At 47.5% G+C, this 19,344-nt stretch overlaps 1 long non-coding RNA gene across 2 annotated transcripts in view; it reads left to right on the plus strand.

Moving 5' to 3' along the window:
• The window catches only part of LOC121011168 (uncharacterized), a 192,966-nt gene that overhangs the window by 100,907 nt on the left and 72,715 nt on the right, over positions 1–19,344 (plus strand). Inside the window, exons 3-4 of one of the 2 annotated variants that reach the window (XR_005781524.1) lie at positions 10,439–10,495; positions 15,399–15,619. This is a non-coding gene — a long non-coding RNA (uncharacterized LOC121011168). The remainder of the gene's footprint in view (positions 1–10,438; positions 10,496–15,398; positions 15,620–19,344) is intronic. The other variant, XR_005781523.1, reaches the window with a different exon arrangement.

Raw genomic sequence — 19,344 nt, forward strand, 5'->3', positions numbered from 1 at the left:
AAACAGAATTTATTATGGGATATTGGGGCTGGGGGGCTCCCAGCATCTCTGGATCCGTCCAGGAACCAGGCCAAGAGGCTCTGCGGGGGAGCAGGGCCGTGCCACTGCAGGGCAGCTCCAGGGAGCGATTCTGTGAGCCCCTAAATACCCCGGATCCTCTGCTGCCTTGCTGCCTCCCTGCCTCCATAGGAACCTGCCTCATCTTCTTGCTGCCGGCTCTTAAAGTTTGGCTACTTATGTAATGGGTGAGCCTGGTCATGTGCCTGCACCCTAGTTCTGGAAAACAAAGTTTCTGGCTTCTCTGGGGAGTCAGGGACACAGAAGGAGGAAATTCTCCAAAGTTTTAGGGTGTTCAAGGATGCCGAACAGGCAGAAGACACATATACATTAGAAGTAAGTAAAGGTAAATCACTTGAAAGTCCCGGCCATCTGTACCTCGTCATCTGGACAGCATGCCGGCTAGCGGCTTCTGTCATTAGAGTAACATCTCCATGTTAGCCCTCCGGTGTGCAAATCCTATCCAGGCTACCCACCCCCACCGCCGAGGGGCACAGGTACCCCAAAGTGCACCCTAGCTCTGGTCCGTATTGCTGTGTCATTCAGTTTACAGGCTTCTCGTGGCCCGTGCAAGCCACTGGGCAGGGCGGAGGTGTTGATTTGGTACTTCCCTTGGGTCCCCTCCACTTCCCTCCCCTTCCTTAGAAATATGTTGAGGGTCTAATCTGCTCTAGACTCTGGGGACACGATGTTGTCTTACTCCCAAGCTCCCTGAGACCCAATCTGGGGATCAGCAAGAGTCACAACCTTCTACCTATCATCAACTCCACGGAGGCCCGTGGGCACAGCTCATGAGGCTGGATGAGACCTGCCCAGAGGCCAAGGGCAGGCCCACATGCCCTGATTCTTTTGTATGTGTAAGGAGGAAGATACCTTTAGTGGAGGATCCCAACAGCTGGGCTTGCCTGGAAGAATCCCTAGCTGGATCACCCCATTTGTTATGTACGTTCTCTAGTTTCCATGTTGCTGCATTGTTGCTAAATGTCTGCCTCTCCACAACGGAAGTCCCTTTTCTTCCATTTCCAGTATATTTTCCTTTATTTTTATTTAAAAAAAATTTTTTTAATGTTTATTTTTGAAAGAGAGACAGAGACAGAGCATGAGTTGGGGAGGGGCAGAGAGAGAAGGAGACTCAGAATCCAAAGCAGGCTCCAGGCTCTGACCTGTCAGCACAGAGCCCGACGTGGGGCTTGAACTCATGAGTGGTGAGATCATGACCCGAGCTAAAGCTGGACACTGAACCGACTGACCCACCCAGGCGCCCCATATTTTCCTTTAAATGCTCACTAACATCCCCCTTCTGCCAGGTTGATGCCGTTTCGACATTCCCAGACACTTTCTTCAGAGGCCTCCCTGCTTCTGCTGGCTTAGCTTTATGTTCCAGTGGCACCCCACTTCTGGTACCAGACTTCATATTCATTATCTGCCCCTGCGAAACAGATTACCCCAAAATTTAGCAGCTTAAAACAATAGCAAACGTTGGTTGTGTTTCACCGTTTCTGTGAGTCGAGAATTCGGGAACAGCCTAGCTGGGCAATCTGGTTCCTGTGCATTCATGAGGTTGCAGTCAAACTGTCAGCTGGGGTGGCTGTCATCCGAAGGCTGGACTGGGGCTGGAGACCTGCCTCCAAGGTGGCTCACTCAGATGTTTGGCAAGGGCGCGCTGGCCGTGGTGAAGGCCTCGCTTCTTCTCCACGTGGCTCTTCCGTGGGATTGCTTGAGCAACCTCGCGCAACATGGCAGCTGGCATTCCCCGGAGAAAATGATCCAAGAGAAAAGGTGGAAGTCACACTGTCCTATGACTTAGCCTTGGGTGTCATGCACCATTTCTTCTGCAGTGTTCCATTGGTCACACTGACCATCCCTGACTCAGTGTGAGAGGACATACACAGCAGCAGGGAATGCCAGGATGTGGGGCTCATTGAGCGCCACCTCGGAGCTGGTGACCACAAATGGTTACAGTTCGTTAAGTGTTTCTCATTGTAAAAGTAATTTATTTATAGAAATTTAGGAAAATTCAGATTAGCACAAACTACCCCATAATAGCTCCATTCAGAGAAAAACCACTGTCAACATTCTGGGGTAGGTGTCATCAGCCTGTACTTTAAATTTTTTTTAAGTTTATATATTTTGAGAGAGACAGAGAGAGAGGGAGAGAAGCAGAGAGAGAGAAAGCACGTGCGTGAGCAGGGAAGGGGCAGAGAGAGAGAATCCTAAGCAGGCTCTGCACTGTCAATGCAGAGCCCGATGCAGGGCTTGAACTCACGAACCCTGAGATCATGCATGACCCAAGCCGAAATCACGAGTCGGACGCTTAACTGACTGAGCCACCCAGGCACCCCTGAGCTTTAAAAATCTTTGCAAAAATTGGGTAATACTGGACAAAATCGTTTGTGACCACTGTTTTTTCAATTAATAGTACAGTCACAAAATATGCTTCCCGGACATCTTTTTTTAATGGCGACACTGTATTCCTGGGAGCTTTGAAAACCTGAGGCCTGGGTCCTACCCCAGAGATTCTGATGTGATTCGTTTAGTGGAGGGGTAGGCTCGGCAGGTTTTTAAAACCCCTGGATAATTCACATATGCTGCCAAGGTTGAGGACTGCTGCTCTAGGATCTTTGGTCCTGCAGAAAGATGTGTGTGTGTGTGTGTGTGTGTACGTGTGTGTGCATGTGTGTGTCCCAGATGTCTTCAAGTTTGCGTATTCCCAGGCTCACAGTTCTGGGGTCCTCCTTCCTGAGAACCCCATTCCACGAATTATGGAAGAGCCTGGGGATCTTTCCCAAGTGTTCCCGGATCCCACCCCCTGACCCCCGTTCAGCCCTCCCAGCACCCCATCGCCCCCTCCCCCACTCCACCTCACTCCCCACTGCAGGGGGTTTTACTTTATTGGTCACTTCCTGCCTCTGATTTCCCGTTCATACTGAGCACTCTATCCCATTCCTCTCTCTCCCCTCGGACTGTTTCCTTCTTTCTTTCTGTCCTTGTCAACTTAATGCCGGTTTTCACTGACCACCAGCACACAGCTGTCAAGTTTCACAGATGTTTCCTGAAGGTCTGCAGTTAACCAAGATGTGTCGTTTCCAGACTAAATTACTCTGCCCTAAAGTCCTTGGGTCGACTCCTGCAAACCCTGCTTCCTCCAGCGGTCAGCATGCAGCTGCGGGCCAAGTTCCAAAATGCTGTCCCTTTCTCTTTTTTTCTTTTCCTTTTTTAAAAAACTTTTAACATTTATTTATTTTTGAGAGAGAGAGAGACAGACAGAGCATGAGCAGGGGAGGGGCAGAGAGAGAGGGAGACGCAGAATCCAAAGCAGGCTCCAGGCTCTGAGCTGTCAGCACAGAGCCTGACAGGGGGCTCAAACCCACAAACCCCGAGATCATGACCTGAGCCCCTGCTCAGGAGCCCTTGCTGTTCCTTTCTTAATCAGAACAATTTAACTCCTTTGTCTGTGCATCTCCCTTAGTCCATGTAGCTCCAAAAGAGATGATGCACTCTCTGTGAAGAATCCAGTGACTCTGTACTCCTTCCAGGCAAACTGTCTCTAACTGGAGCCAGTGTTTAAAAAAAAAAAAACCAGCATCTCCTTCTTCCTTCTATTTGTGCAAATCTTCAGGGATTTTAGCAAGTTATCTTAATAGCTAGAGGGCCCTGCTGACTTCAGTGCAAATATTCTGGCCAGAGATCCGAGGTCCTCAGATGAAACCTAACAGTCGAAGGGGTCAGGGGTTCCGTGGTTCCGGAGAAAGGCAGCTGGCGTCTCAGCAGATTTTCCTACAAATTTGGGCTCGGGCCACATCTGTTCTGTGGGGAAAGCAGGAAGGAGAAAGGGAGGAATAGGAGAGAGAGCACAGGAGGCTAAAGATTAAAACAGAACGATATAGTTCCCCCTAAAGTTAAAGTCTCTGGTCCCAGGAAAGGGAGGAGAGAGAAACGGGGAGGAGGAGTCTTGGTGACTCGGAGGCCCTATGGTCCACCCTCCCTCAGATCCCAGGATGTGCAGGGAGATAGCCACAGCCAGCCTTGGCCTTATGGGATGGACTCCTTCCAGCCAAGCTGCCTGGGAAGCCAGCTGCCTCTTCCTCTCCTTCCCTTCCCTTGTATTTTCCCAAGAGAAGAGAAGGCTTTGTTTAAAAAGTCCAACATGGGGCGCCTGGGTGGCTCAGTCAGTTAAGTGTCCGACTTCAGCTCAGGTCGTGATCTCATGGTTTGTGAGTTCGAGCCCCACGTCAGGCTCTGTGCTGACAGCTCAGAGACTGGAGCCTGCTTTGGGTTGTGTGTGTGTGTGTGTGTGTGTGTGTGTGTGTGTGTGTGTCTGCCCCTCCCCTGCCCACACTGTGTCGCTCTCTGTCTCTCAAATAAAAATGTAAAAAAATTTTTTTAAAAAAGGTTCAACATGAAACTTCATTGTGTATATCCATCCGATGGGTGAAAATTAGAAGGTTGTGTCATGCCAGCTGTTGGCCGTAGTGCGGGTGGGAGGGGAACTCTGGTTCTCTGCAAGGGAGTGAGGTCAGGTGCGCCATTTTGCAGAGCAGTCTGAAAGGACTGGTGCAAGTTAACCGTGTGAATTCCCTGCTGCTGGCTAGGCAATGTGCTGACCCTTGGTATACGGGCCAGAGACACTCTAGCCTAAAGGGACATATGAGAAAGTGCTCATTGAGCATTGTTTGTGGCAGGGGAGTACCCGGCCACTCAGGAGGCCGTCCCTGGAGGCTCCCGTCAGTCAGAGGAAGGGAAGCAATGTTCGCACAAATTGACATAATTTCTGGAACAGACTGCATTCAAATTCAAGGATACACACTAAACACACAGAAAGGCTGCCTATGAGGAAAGGGATTGTGAGTGGGAAGTGAGGGTTGTAATGGATTAAAAGTGGTTCCAAATTCCTTGGCGTTGCATCCGTCCAGAGATGGGGCCTATACCTCTGGGTGGGCTTCTGACTGGCCGATAGAATATGGCAGAAGTGATGTGGTGTCAGTTTCCAAACGTGGGTCTTAAGAGATTGGTAGTTTCTACCCCCTCTCTCGTGGAAGTTTGTCTCTGGGAGCTCTGAGCTCTCATGCAATAAATCAACTACTCTGAGTGCCCCAAAGTTGGAGAGGCCGTGTTTAGGCACTCTGGTTCATGATCCTAACTGATCCCAGCCTTCCAGCCAGCCCCCATCCCCCAAAGTCACCAGATATATAATTAAAGCCTTCTCGGATCCTCTAGACCAGCCCACCTAAACTGATTATGACTGACCTTAGTGGATGTCACATGGGGCAGAAGAATCAGACAGATGTGTCCTGCTAAATTCCTGATTCACAAAATGTGATAGGAGGGGCGCCTGGGTGGCGCAGTCGGTTAAGCGTCCGACTTCAGCCAGGTCACGATCTCGCGGTCCGTGAGTTCGAGCCCCGCATCAGGCTCTGGGCTGATGGCTCGGAGCCTGGAGCCTGTTTCCGATTCTGTGTCTCCCTCTCTCTCTGCTCCTCCCCCGTTCATGCTCTGCCTCTCTCTGTCCCAAAAATAAATAAACGTTGAAAAAAAATGTGATAGGATAATAACATCACTAAGTTTGGGGCCCTTTTGTTGCCCAGCAGTAAATAACTAGGGTAAGGATAAAAGGCAATAAATCACGAAAGCCCTTGCACTTAGCAATGATGAGGCTTAGTGGCATAGAAATGTACGGTGTCCCATGAACTGAACCCTCCTGCCTTTCTTCTGGGCAAAGAAGAAAATTCCTGGATCTGCCCATGCAGCATCAGCCCCGTGGGTGGGGAGGGGGAGGCCGATTGATCCTTGGAGAATACCAGTGCAGAGTCCGTGCAGCTGACGAGTAACAGGAGGGAATTTACTTTCCCATTCGTTTGTTCCACAGCCTAGAAGTGGTGTACACCTGGTCAACTTAGCCACCATTAAAATTGTTAGGGAAGCATTAATATGTTTTCAGAGTTAAAATCATTTGAGATCAGAAATACATTGAAATGTTCTTCTTAAGAGATAACAAATCAGCTCATCTGAATTAGAATTGACCAATATTCACTAAATACTCATTATATGTCAGGGACAGTACCAGTGCTGGAGCTAGAAATGAAGCCAAGACACAGGTCTGCCCTGGGAGAAGGCAAAGAAAGACATTAAACAATGAACTTGCACTCACCACCTGTCACAGACCACTTCGCGAATTTGCAGTCCCTAGAGTTTTCTTAAAGACCTGATAATCTGGTACTGTTTATAATACTTAAAAAAAGTTAGTGTGTTTTTATAGGATGAAATATATTTATATATTGCCCTTCTTGCAAAGCATCATTTTGAAGGATGATGGTTGATATCATCATCCTTCGATATTTGGTAGATAATTAAGTTGCTAGATCATCAGGAATTTTGGATTTTTTTTTTTTTTTGGCCTCTAAAAATTCAGTGGAATCAAGGAAGATTCATTGTCAAAATTCAGGGCTTCTGGGTGAATTGAAAAAAAAAAACCAGATTGTATTAATAGAGTATGAGCTTTATTTTTAAATGTGTTAATTTATATCCCATCTTTTACAAAATGATTTGGGATGGCTTACAGAAGTATGTACCACACGAAGAAGAAAGAAAAAAATGATGTAGAAATCAGGGCAAAAGAAAAGTAATAGGCAAGAAAATGAAAGAAAGGCATCCTGATAGAAGCAGAAGAAATAAAACTATCTCTTTGCAGATAGAATGACATAAGGAATACACTAAAAAACTATTAGAAGCAATAAATAAGCTCAGCATGGTTGCAGGATACAAGATCAAGGTACAAAAGTCAATTTTATTTTGATATAGTAGCAATGAGTAAAGTGCAAATTACATTAAGAAAAATTTCATTGACAATAATAGCATCAAAAAGAATCAAATACCAAGAAAAATTTTAACCAAGTATAAAACCTATACTTTGAAAACTACAAAACGTTGTTGAAATTGAAGAAGTCGCAAATAAATGGAAAGACATCTCATGTTCATGGATCAGAAGACCTAACATTGTTAATTAAGATGGTGTTACAGATTGAGTTGTGTTTCCCCCAAAAGATGTTGAAATCTTAACCTCCAGTACCTGTGATGTGACCGTATTTGGAAATAGGATCTTTGCAGATGATTAAGTGTAGATGAGATCATTAGAGTGGGCCTAGTCCAATATGACAGGTGTCTTTATAAAAGGACATCTTCACAACATGTGAAGACGAAGGCAGAGATCAGAGTGATGCATTTACAAGACAAGGGATGCCAAAGATTGCCAGAAAACAACCGAAGCTGGGGGGAGGAATGGAACAGATCCTCCCTTACAGCCCCCAGAATGAACCAGCCCTGTCAACACCTTGACCTCAGACTTCTAGCCTTCAGAACTGTGAGGTGATACAGTTATTTAAGCCACCCAGTTTGTGGTGCTTTATTATGACAGTTCTAGAAAACTAATATGGGTGGCAATACTCCCCAAATTGACCTACGGAGTCAGGGCAATTCCTGTCAGACCCAGGTGATTTCTTGGCAGAAAATGACAAGCAGATTCTAAAATTCATACGGAAATTCAAGGGACCCCAAGTAGCCAAAATAATCTTGAAAAAAGAAGAACAGGTTAGAAATCTCACCGTTACTGATTTCAAAACTTCCTGGAAAGCTATAGTAATCAAGACAGTGTGGTACCATCATAAAGAGACATGTACATCAGTGGAATAGAATTGAGACTGCAGAAATAAACCCTCACATTTACGGTCAATTGATTTCTGACAGGGTTGCCAAGACAATTAAATTGGAGAGAGAATAATCTTTCCAATAAGTGGTGTTGGGATGACTGGATACACACATGCAAAAGAAGGAACTTGGACCCCTACCTTGCATAATATATAAAAATGAATTTAAAATGAATCAAAGACCTAAATGGAAGAGCTGGAGCTATAAAACTCTTAGAACAAAACAGAGGTATAAATCTTTGTAACCTTGGATTAGACCCTGCTTTCTTATTTTTTTTTCAATAGATGAAATTTATTGTTAAATTGGTTTCCATACAACACCCAGTGCTCATCTCAAAAGGTTCCCTCCTCAATACCCATCACCCACCCTTCCCTCCCTCCCACCCCCCATCAACCCTTAGTTTTTTAAGAGTCTTTTATGCTTTGGCTCTCTCAGTTTTTTAAGAGTCTTTTATGCTTTGGCTCTCTCCCACTCTAACCTCTTTTTTTTTTTTCCTTCCCCTCCCCCATGGGGTTCTGCTAAGTTTCTCAGGATCCACATAAGAGTGAAAACATATGGTATCAGTCTTTCTCTGTGTGGCTTATTTCACTTAGTATAATACTCTCCAGTTCCATCCACGTTGCTACAAAGGGCCATATTTCATTCTTTCTCATTGCCACGTAGTACTCCATTGTGTATATAAACCACAATTTCTTTATCCATTCATCAGCTGATGGACATTTAGGCTCTTTCCATAATTTGGCTATTGTTGAGAGTGCTGCTATAAACATTGGGGTACAAGTGCCCCTAGGCATCAGCACTCCTGTATCCCTTGGGTAAATTCCTAGCAGTGCTACTGCTGGGTCATAGGGCAGGTCTATCTTTAATTTTTGAGGAACCTCCACACTGTTTTCCAGAGCGGCTGCACCAGTTTGCATTCCCACCAACAGTGCAAGAGGGTTCCTGTTTCTCCACATCCTCTCCAGCATCTATAGTCTCCTGATTTGTTCATTTTGGCCACTCTGACTGGCGTGAGGTGATATCTGAGTGTGGTTTTGATTTGTATTTCCCTGATGAGGAGTGACGTTGAGCATCTTTTCATGTACCTGTTGGCCATCCGGATGTCTTCTTTAGAGAAGTGTCTATTCATGTTTTCTGCCCATTTCTTCACTGGGTTATTTGTTTTTCGGGTGTGGAGTTTGGTGAGCTCTTTATAGATTTTGGATACTAGCCCTTTGTCCGATATGTCATTTGCAAATATCTTTTCCCATTCCGTTGGTTGCTTTTTAGTTTTGTTGTTTCCTTTGCTGTGCAGAAGCTTTTTATCTTCATAAGTAGACCCTACTTTCTTAGACATGATGCCAAAAGTGTAGGCAACAACAAATAAACTGGACAAGGTTAAAACTGAAAGCTTCTGCACTTCAGGTGGCATCAACAAGAACATAAAAAGACAACCTACAGAACGAGATGAAAATTTTGCAAATCATATGTTTGATGAGGGACTTCACACTTAGAATATATAAACCATTACAACTCAATAAGAATATGACAGGCCAGTTTCAAAATGGACAAAGCGGGGACTCCTGGGTGGCTCAGTCGGTTAAGCGTCCGATTTTGGCGCAGGCCATGATCTTGTGATTTGTGGGTTCGAGCCCCGCGTTGGGCTCTGTGCTGACAGCTCGGAGCCTGGAGCCTGCTTCAGATTCTGTGTTTCCTTCTCTCTCTGACCCTCCCCCGCTTGTGGGATAATTATGGGCACTTAAGTGTCTGTCCCTTTGATTATGCAGTGAATGTCTCAGGGAGTTAGTTCAGGGGCATGGAGTCCCCGCCAGTGGATTCGGTGTCACCTAAGGGCCGAGATTTATTTCTAGGAAAGCAAAATATGAATAAAATAAAATTGAAAAAATGAAAAAAATGAAAATTAAAATAAAAAATAAAAATAAGCGTTAACAATGTTTTTAAAAAATGGACAAAGCATTTTGGATGGGCAGCTTTCCAAAGAAGGTGTGCGTGTGGCCAAATAAGCACGTGAAAAGATGCTCGACATCATTAGTCATCAGGAAAATGCAAATCAAAGCCCCAGTGACTTTATACCCGCTAGGATGGCTATGATCCGGGGGAGATCGGAACAAGTCTTAGAAAGAAGGTGGAGAGATTTGAAGCTTCATAGACAGCTGGTGAGAGTAGAGATAGCACAGCACTTTGGAAAACAGCTTGGCAATTCCTCAGAGGGTTAAACTGAGAGTTACCTTGTGATCCAGCAATTCCAGTCCTGGGATGTATCCAAGAGAAATGGGAACGTATATCCCCACAAAAACTAGTACAGTACACGAATGTTCACGGAAGCATTATTCGTAATAGGAAAAAGTGGGAATAACCCAAGAGTCCATACACTGATGAATGGATAACAAAATGCGGTGTCTCCATACAATGGAATATTATTTGGCTATAAAAGGAAGTACCTGGTAGGTGTTACAACATGGATGAACTTTGAAAGCATTATGTTGGTCACCAAGGGCCAAATGTCACGTGATTCTGTTTCCGTGTTAATAGGCAAATTAGGCAGATTTATAATAGGGCCGAGGGCTTCTGTATCATCTGCGTTTCGAAACAGTCCACAGGATATTGGCAGTACACAAGTCACACAAGTCATAAACATCATTATTATGATGATTGATTTATCACTCATAACTTCCAACAGGAACCAGTGGAGAATTTCAGCTCCTGTGAATATCGGACTTAGCCTAGTAGCTGTGCGGTAAGTATTGAACAACGTGTTGGCCCCAGACCCTTGGGAGCTCCCTTAAGAATGCCTGAGGAGGACTGGGAGATACTGGTGTGTCCGTCTTTGGGTCAATGACTGGCTTGATGGACTCAACTTGTATAGATCTCTCCAGAGGGAGGAAGCAAAACTGATAAGCACAGAAGTACATCAAGTAGACTGTGAGAACAGCTAAGAAGGTCATAGGAGAAGGCAGACAAGGGGAGCAAGAGGCAAAACCAAAGCCATTCATTGTTTTTAAATAAACTTTAAATTTTCAGTTTTAGATTTACAGAAAAACTGTAAGGGCAATACAGAGAGTTTTCACATATTTCATGCTCAGTTGACCCTATTATTAATATATTAGCGTGGTGCATCTGTCCCAATTAATGAACAAGCATCGATACATTGTTATTAACTAATATCAATGCAGATTTCTTTGGTTTTTACCTAGTATCCTTTTTTTCTGTTCCAGGGTCCCACCCAGGACTCTGCATGGCAATTAGTGACCATGTCATTTTAGGCTCCTCTTGGCTGTGACAGTTTCCCAGATTTTCCTTTTCCATCAGGTTTTTGATGACCTTGACAGTTGAAAGAATACTGGTCAGGCATTTTGTAGAATGCCCCCTACCCCCCTCGCTGGAGTTTGTCTGTTATTTTTCTCATGAGTGAAATGAGGTTATAGGTTTGGGGAGGAAGACCACAGAGGTAAAATGCCACTCACATCACATCATGTCAAGGGAACATACCGTCAGTGTGACTTCTCACGGTTGCTGTTGACTTTCATCGCCCGGCCAAGGTAGGCTTTGTCAGGTTTCTTCTCCATGAGGTCACCCTTTCCACCTGTTGCCATACCTCCTCTTTGCAGGAAGTCGCCACGTGCAGCCCATACTTCAAATGGCAGGGAGTTCTGGTCCCCCTCCTCGAAGGTAGGGTAGCTACATGGTTATTTGGAACTCTGCACAGGAGATTGGAACCATTCGTTTAAAATCTGTTATTAACCAGAGGGGGAGGTGGGGCAGGGAAGACATATCTCCAGGTGTGGAATTGGTCTTCGATTCCTTTAGGGAAAAGGAGGAACTGGTGCCCCTCAGGGAGAAGGGCAAGAGGAAGGAGAGCTTGCGTGGCCTCTCCCTTCCTCACAAACGCCTTGAAAGAGGGGCCGTGTGTTCCTGACGCCGGTGCCCCAGGCTGTCTCTGCTGTACCATCACGGTGACGCCATGCCCGGGAGTCTTGACCTAATGCATTCATGAGCTGCCCAAGCAATAGTGGAAAAGTTTTCTCTTTTTCCCTGGGCAGATTGTTTAAAAAAGAAAAAAAAAAAAAAAAAAAAGGTCAGTTATAAAACCACAACAAAATTCTCGGTCCCCAAAGTGTTTCTCCTCCTTCCTCTCATCTTTGAGTGGCCAGAACTGAGCTGTGTACGTAGACCTCCTGAGATGATGTGCAGCGAATACCCCAGAGTCACCTGATCAGGGCGTGTGGGGCCCCTGGGACTCGTGAGTGGGTGGGCCCCAGGTCTGGGAGAATGCCACCGAGAATTTTTCCACTCTGTGATGAAAGGAAAGACTCTTCTGGATTGGGCTGTTTAATGAAAGGCAAAAGCAATTTGGAAAAAAAAAAAAAAAAAGATCTGGCTACTAAATGCAAAGGTTATTTTTACTGTACGGGGCAGCCATCTAATAAAATGCCACCGTTGCCAAAGTTTGTCTCTCCCCCACCCCGGGGAAGCTTTATGGGCACTGATGTGTGTGTCCTTTTGATTATGCTATGAATGTCTCGGGGAGTCCAGCAAGCGCCTGCCCAAGGTCATGGAGTCCCTGCCAGTGGACTTGGTGTCACCTAAGGGCTGAGATTTATTTCCAGAAGGAAATATGGATTTTTCCATTTGTTACAGTCACATAATGCTTCCTTAGTGCTGCCGGAGTCAGGCCATGAGCTCCGCCCACACGTCGGCATGGGGGCTACAGGAGACATCCTATTCTCAGTTGCTATGTTCTTGGGCTGCCTGCAGACTCTGGGGCATGAGATGCAGTTTCTTGCTGAGTTCATGTGTCTTGGGCATGAATCCCTTGCAACTGGACGGAAAGTATTCTCTGGTGGTTGTCCGTAGACAGGTTTAGGACTAAGTACTGTGTCTGCATTCCTGAATCCCAAATCAAGATGTCAGACAAGCCATTGCCTTCCTAGCAGGTATCTGAAATCAACTTTCAGACTTTTCCTAACGCCTGCTGCAGGCTTCACGTCCTCTTTACGGAGAGACAGGCTGAGTGGTGGCAAAACTGGGTTGGACTCCTACATCTATCATTACTTACTATTTGACCTTGGACAATTCACTGGAACCTCTCTGCTCCTCAGTCTCTATAATTGCGGGAAGGGGTGACATGAGATGATGTCTACGTGATATTTGCACAACAGTGAATTACCAAAATTAAAGAGTGAATGGTGGAGAATACATTTCCTCTTCTGATGCGGAGCTCCAGCTCCTGACTCTTAAGAAAACGACTCAACGATTCTACATTGCTACTACTTTTTTTTTTTTTAAGACCTTAATTTTTTACAGCAGTTTCAGGACCAGAACAAAATTGAGAGGGAGGGACAGAGAGATTCCCCACATATCCTCTGACCCCACACATGCATAGCCTCACCCATCATCAACTCTCACTCACCGGAGTGGGACATTTGTGACCAAGGGTGGCCCTGCCCATCACAGTCCCCCCAAGTCCATAGTTTACTTTAGGGTTCGCCCTTGGTTTGTGCATTCTGTGGGTTTGGACAAAGTATAATGGCACCTATCCACCACTATCATATCATACAGAGTATTTTCACTCTCCTAAAATTCCTCTGTGCTCTTCCTGTTCATCTCCCCACACCTAACCCTGGCAACCTCTGATCTCTCTCTCTTTTTTTTTTTTTTTTTTTGATGATTATTTATTTTTGAGAGAGACAGAGACAGAATGCGAGTGGGTTGGGGCAGAGAGAGAGGGAGGCACAGAATCTGAAGCAGGCTGCAGGCTCCGAGCCGTCAGCACAGAGCCTGACGCGGGGCTCGAACTCCCGAGCCGTGAGATCATGACCTGGGCCGAAGTGGGACGCTCAACCGACTGAGCCACCTAGGCGCCCCACCTCTGATCTTTTCATGGTCTCCGTAGTTTTGCCTTGCCCGGAATATCACCTAGTTAGAATCATGCACTGTGTAGCCTTTGCAGATTGGCTTCTTGCATGCAATGATCTGCATTTAAGTTCCCTTCATGTCTTTTCATGACTTCACAGCTCACTTCTTTTTAGCACTGAATAATATTCCAGTTTCTGGATGCACCGCAGTTTGTTTTTTTATCCACCCACCTACTGGAGAACATCTTGGTCGCTCCCAAGGTTTGGCAATTAAGAATGAAGCTGCTGTAAACAGCTGCGGGTAGGTTTTTGTGTAGACATAAGGTTTCAACTCCTTTGGGCAAATACCTAAGGAGCACTATCGTGGGATTGTATGGTAAAATTATGTTTAGTTTTGTAAGGAGCAGCCAAACTGGCTTTCAAAGTAGCTGTACCATTTTGCATCTGCACCAGCAATGAATGAGAGTTCCTGTCGCTTTACATCCTCACCAGCATTTGGGGGCCAGTGTTTTGGATTTTGGTCATTCTAATAGGTATGGAGGGGTGTCTTGTTGTTATAAACCATTACTTTTTTTTTTTAAAGCCTGCTTTTCAACAGATCATCGATATGGTTTTTTTTTTTTAATTTTTTTTCAACGTTTTTTATTTATTTTTGGGACAGAGAGAGACAGAGCATGAACGGGGGAGGGGCAGAGAGAGAGGGAGACACAGAATCGGAAACAGGCTCCAGGCTCTGAGCCATCAGCCCAGAGCCCGACGCAGGGCTCAAACTCACGGACCGCGAGATCGTGACCTGGCTGAAGTCGGACGCTTAACCGACTGCGCCACCCAGGCGCCCCCGATATGGTTTTTTAAATGTGTATTTATTTATTTTGAGAGAGAGAGAGATCATCAGGGGAGAGGCACAGATAGAGGGAGACAGAGATTCCCAAGTTGGGTTAGCGCAGAGCCCCCGTGCAGGGCTCCAACTCACGAACCATGAGATCATGACCTGAGTTGTAATCAAGAGTCGGACGCTTAACCGACTGATCCACCCAGGTGCCCCAAGATTGATACCGTTTTTAGGGATCCCGGTTGCACAAATCTGAACATGGTAATTTGCCCCAGTTAGACCTTAGACAATGGCTCTGTCTTGGGTTTTCGCTTTTAAAAAGCATTTCAAGCATTTTATTTTATGAGAGAACCTCTAAAGGCTCACCATACACTCTGGATATTTAGCTGTGCCTATGCTCTTGTGTGCTGTGAATGTATTAAAAGAGTAGCCAGTCTGAATGGCTACAAAACTTCTTTTTATTTTTTAATGTTTTATTTATTTTTTTAAGACAGAGAGCATGAGTGGGGATGGGGCAGAGAGAGAGGGAGACACAGAATCAGAAGCAGGCCCCAGGCTCTGAGCTGTCAGCACAGAGCCCGACACGGGGCTCAAACTCATGAACTGTGAGATCCTGGCCTGAGCCGAAGTCAGATGCTCAACCGACTGAGCCATCCAGGCGCCCCTACAAAACTTCCTTACGAAGCTGCTAAACAGCTATGCTGATACGTTCATTTCCTGTGGAACCGGTAGGAGTTATACCAATAGCTTAGGGTACAAATCTAGTCATATTTCTTCTAGTTAATCACTTGAATGCTCCCTCCCCCTCAAACTCTGTTGTGATAAAGTGTAATATCTTGCTTTTGATTTTTCCAAAACCCCAGGGCTTTCTGTTGTCCTGCTTCTGAAATACCAGATGCAGAGGGAACTGGGGAGTCAAATCCCTTCTTGCTCTTGCCTCTCTGCGCCACAAGGTGGCACTGTTGAACACCAGCTTGCACAGCCCTGTGGAGGGGAGGAAGTTCCTCTTCTGTATTGCTGTTCCTGCAGTGATGTTCCACACGCAGGCTCCAGAGTCCGGTCCCTTGGTTCATGTTTGGATATCATTTCCCCAAATGAAACCCCAAGCAGCGTCCACCAGCTTTCGGGTGCTGCGCCTGAATCACCCACCACCAAGACGCCCGTGTTTTTCCTGGTAAGCCTTATGGACTGAATGTTTTGGCCCTGTTCCCTCCCACCCTCCCCTGCCAAGTTCGTACGTTCAGGCTCTAAACCCCAACATGACCATATTTGGAGATATAGGGCCTTTGTAGAAGTGACTAAGGTTAGTGAGGGCCCTGATCTGATAGGATTAGGGCCCTTATAGGAAGAGGCACCAGGGAGTCTGAGGTCTGTCTTCCTCAGCGAAGCGCTGAGAAAAAGCCATGTGAGGACGCAGCGAGAAGGTGGCTGTCTGCTAACTGGGAAGAGGGCCCTCCCCAGAACGAGACCACGCTGGCACCCTGACCTTGGACTTCCAGCCTCCAGAACTGTGAGAAAATCAATCTCTGTTGCTTAAGCCACCAGTCCGTGGCAGTTTGTGATGGCAGCTCGAGCAGACGGACAGAGTGAGTTTCTCACTGCGTGTCGGCCGGAATGGACACTGTGGAGCTCCCCGTGTCCATTCCTTTCAGCATACTTTGATCAGGGTCACCCCGGTCTTACCTGACAGAGCCGTTTGGGAAGGCAGTTCTGGCATACTGAGTACCCAGGCCGTGGGTCTAAGAACATGGGATCCAGGTGGGCACGTCCGTGGTCCTTGCCCTGCGGGCACAGGCATGGTCAGAGGAGGAACAGAGCGGGAGCCTCTGAAATGTGTGGCCTGGGACAGGGGTCCTTTTTCCCAGGCCCAAAGCCGGGCTGGCCTGGGCTGGATCCCGGGTCTGCTGCCCAGGAACTGTGAGCCTCGGGGAAGGTTCTTTGCTCTCTTTGTGCCTCACTTTCCTCCCCTGGAAAATGGGGGTGATAATAGGATTAACCTTGCAAAATTGTCACGAGGATTAAATGTGTCAGTTGCGTCACATACGGAGAATAATGCCTGGCATAGGGTAGCTGTTACTGCAAAAGCAAAATGCACCCAGCCCCTCTGAGAGCTCTCGAAGTCGTCCACTCACACGGTGACAGCGGTGGTGACTGCAAACTTTTCCAAGATTCAGTACATGGGCCGGAGGCCTGGGGTGCCATGGTGCTCTCCACAATAAAAAGCCCTGAAGATTCCCTTCTCTCATGTTCTCTTTGGTCATTTCCCTTGGGAGAAGACACATTCCTCTCCTTGTCTCCCTGTCCCTGTACTGTTAAGTCGTATCCTTTTCATGTGAACATGAGCTAAGGGTCTCACCATCCCAGTCATTCTGCCAAAATATTTCTTTCCAAGAAATAAAATGTCCTCCCTGGTGGGTCCTGGTGGGGGACATTTTCTCCATCCTTCCATGTGCGGAACTGAAAGCAGGGCCGTGGCGTGCTTGGGAGGTCCTGCTACGCTGTCTCATTTCTGCATCTGTGTACCTTGTTGAAAAGTGAGCTCCGCAAACACAGGGGTGACGCTTTGTGAGTGACAGCAGGGCCTGGCTCCAGAGGCACAGGGGACGTGTATGGAGTGAAGGAGTTCGCCTTTGGTCTCCGCCGTGTCCCTTGGCAAAGCCTTGCAGGCCCTTCCTCGGCTCTCGGGAGGGGACAGTTCTCCACACCCTGACGCGCTCTGAGCTCCAAGCTCCCTTCTGGGCAAGGCGCTTTTCTAGCACCCACTAGTCATTTCCATTTTTATCTTGGCCCTGGGGCGTCCGAGAAGCTTGCTCTGAGCTTTTCCCTAGCAACACAGAACATTCGCAGCTTTGGCATTTAAAATTACCCCCTTCAGGTCATTTCGCCTGAAACAGAAGGAAAGCAAAGTGGCTCAAAGTGCCAAGACTACTTGGGGACCCCTCCCCCACAAATGGTATGGATCAACGCCTGAACTCAATCTCTTATATAAAACCAGATATAAGAGGTAATGCTTACATCAGTGTGGTCAGATACCAACTTAGTAAATGCATACTTTTAAAGGCACACATAGGGGCGCCTGGGTGGCGCAGTCGGTTAAACGTCCGACTTCAGCCAGGTCACGATCTCGCGGTCTGTGAGTTCGAGCCCCGCATCTGGCTCTGGGCTGATGGCTCGGAGCCTGGAGCCTGTTTCCAATTCTGTGTCTCCCTCTCTCTCTGCCCCTCCCCCATTCGTGCTTTGTCTCTCTCTGTCCCAAAAATAAATAAACGTTAAATAGTTTCATTTAAAAAAAAAATAAATAAAATAAAGGCACACATAACCGTGACTTGCTCCAAAAACAAATTGAGACAGCCATAGAGTTATAAATTCATAAATATATATAACCCGTTGTACAGACGAGAACCCTGAGGTACCCAGGCAGTGTGGCTTTAGGGTCCATGCTTTTAGCACGTATACTATGCTTCTAGAACTCGAAGGGAGTCCAGGAAGTAATCTGTTTATCTGTGCATCCATTTACTGAGCAGACTCACGATGATCTCCAGCGCTGTGCCACATCCACAGGGGGCGCTGGTCACCCAGAAGGGACAGCCTCTGGGGGTCCCCTCCAAGGGGGCCTGCCACCCTGTGGTCCTCACCGCACAGAGGGGCTGAGTGAGGCATCAGGACCCCAGCCCCAGGAACGCACTCAGCCCTGCCTCTTAAGAGCGTGCGCCTCGGGCCCGTCACTTCACCTCTGTCCTCTGTCCTCCGTTTCTTCCGCTGTAAAGCGAGAATCAGACCCCCCAACCCTCTCAGGTGGTTCTGAGGGTGGGATGCATTGGTGCTTGTGAAACAGTGTGCGGAGCACTGGTGCGTGTGCAACCCGCCCCCCTCCCCCGGAGAAACCTCTGCCGTTTGCATTCTGGTTTCTGGGTCCGTTTGTAGTCATTCAGCAAACACGCTTGGCTTTTTTTGTTTGTTTGTTTGTTTGTTTGGCAGGGTGTGTGTGTGTGTGTGGGGGGGGTGGTCGTTTGAGTGTGCGCTTGCCCTGGTGAAAGAAGGGTAAGGTTGAGCCCTCGAAGCTTCGAGGACTGCCTCCAGGGCAGGTAGAAGTGATTTTCCAGCGTGGAGCACGGCTGACAGCCGAGACGTGGATTCCGATTCCAGTCGTGTCACCCCAGCCCTATGATTTGGGGCTAGCCGTTTTACCAGGAGGGAGCCTCTTTACCTGTGATGGCACCCCTCGCCTTGGGCCGGTGAAGGTCTCAGACGGCGTGGGTAAGGTGCCCCGGGACGTGCGCTGCTGTTGGTACAGCTGTGTGGTCACGCCTGGGGATGAGGCGAGTGGGTGCCCTGAGTGGCAGCTCCTCACTGCGGGGAGGGCACAGCTCAGTGAGAAGAAAGGACCCAGGGCAGGGGTGGCAAGGCCCCACTGAGGGTGGGCGAGACAGACGTCAGGACAGCGCCTGGATGCCCTCTGGCTTTCTGCACCCCACTGGGGCTCTGCCTGGCCGGGGCGGGGGGGGGGGGGCTTTCACGGCCCACCCTGCCCTTAGGTCTGAGTGTTATTTGAATCAAACGAGACTGCCACCCTCCAAACCCCCTCTCGAGAGGCCAGCGGCCTTCAGGGCCACCGGGGAGCGGTTGTTTACTTACAATGCTTCTGTCTGTTTATAGCAGTGGCACTGATGAGACCCGAGCTGCGGTTGGGCCTGGGTGGCTGGCTGCCCCACAAAGACAGCTTTCAGGCCACACTTGGCTGAAAATCTGGGGACAAAAGCGGGGTGAGATAGAAGGCAAGGTCAGGCCCGGATCAGGCTCGGGCTGAGAGGGAAACAGGCAGGCAGCTACCATGGTTTAAGTCCTTACTACCTACTAGACTGTGCTAAGGGCTTCACATGCATCTTCGCAGTTATTCGC

This window comes from Herpailurus yagouaroundi, unplaced genomic scaffold (genome assembly GCF_014898765.1).
Source record: "Herpailurus yagouaroundi ecotype Mexico unplaced genomic scaffold, PumYag 29, whole genome shotgun sequence".
In the NCBI taxonomy this organism is placed as follows: domain Eukaryota; kingdom Metazoa; phylum Chordata; class Mammalia; order Carnivora; family Felidae; genus Herpailurus; species Herpailurus yagouaroundi.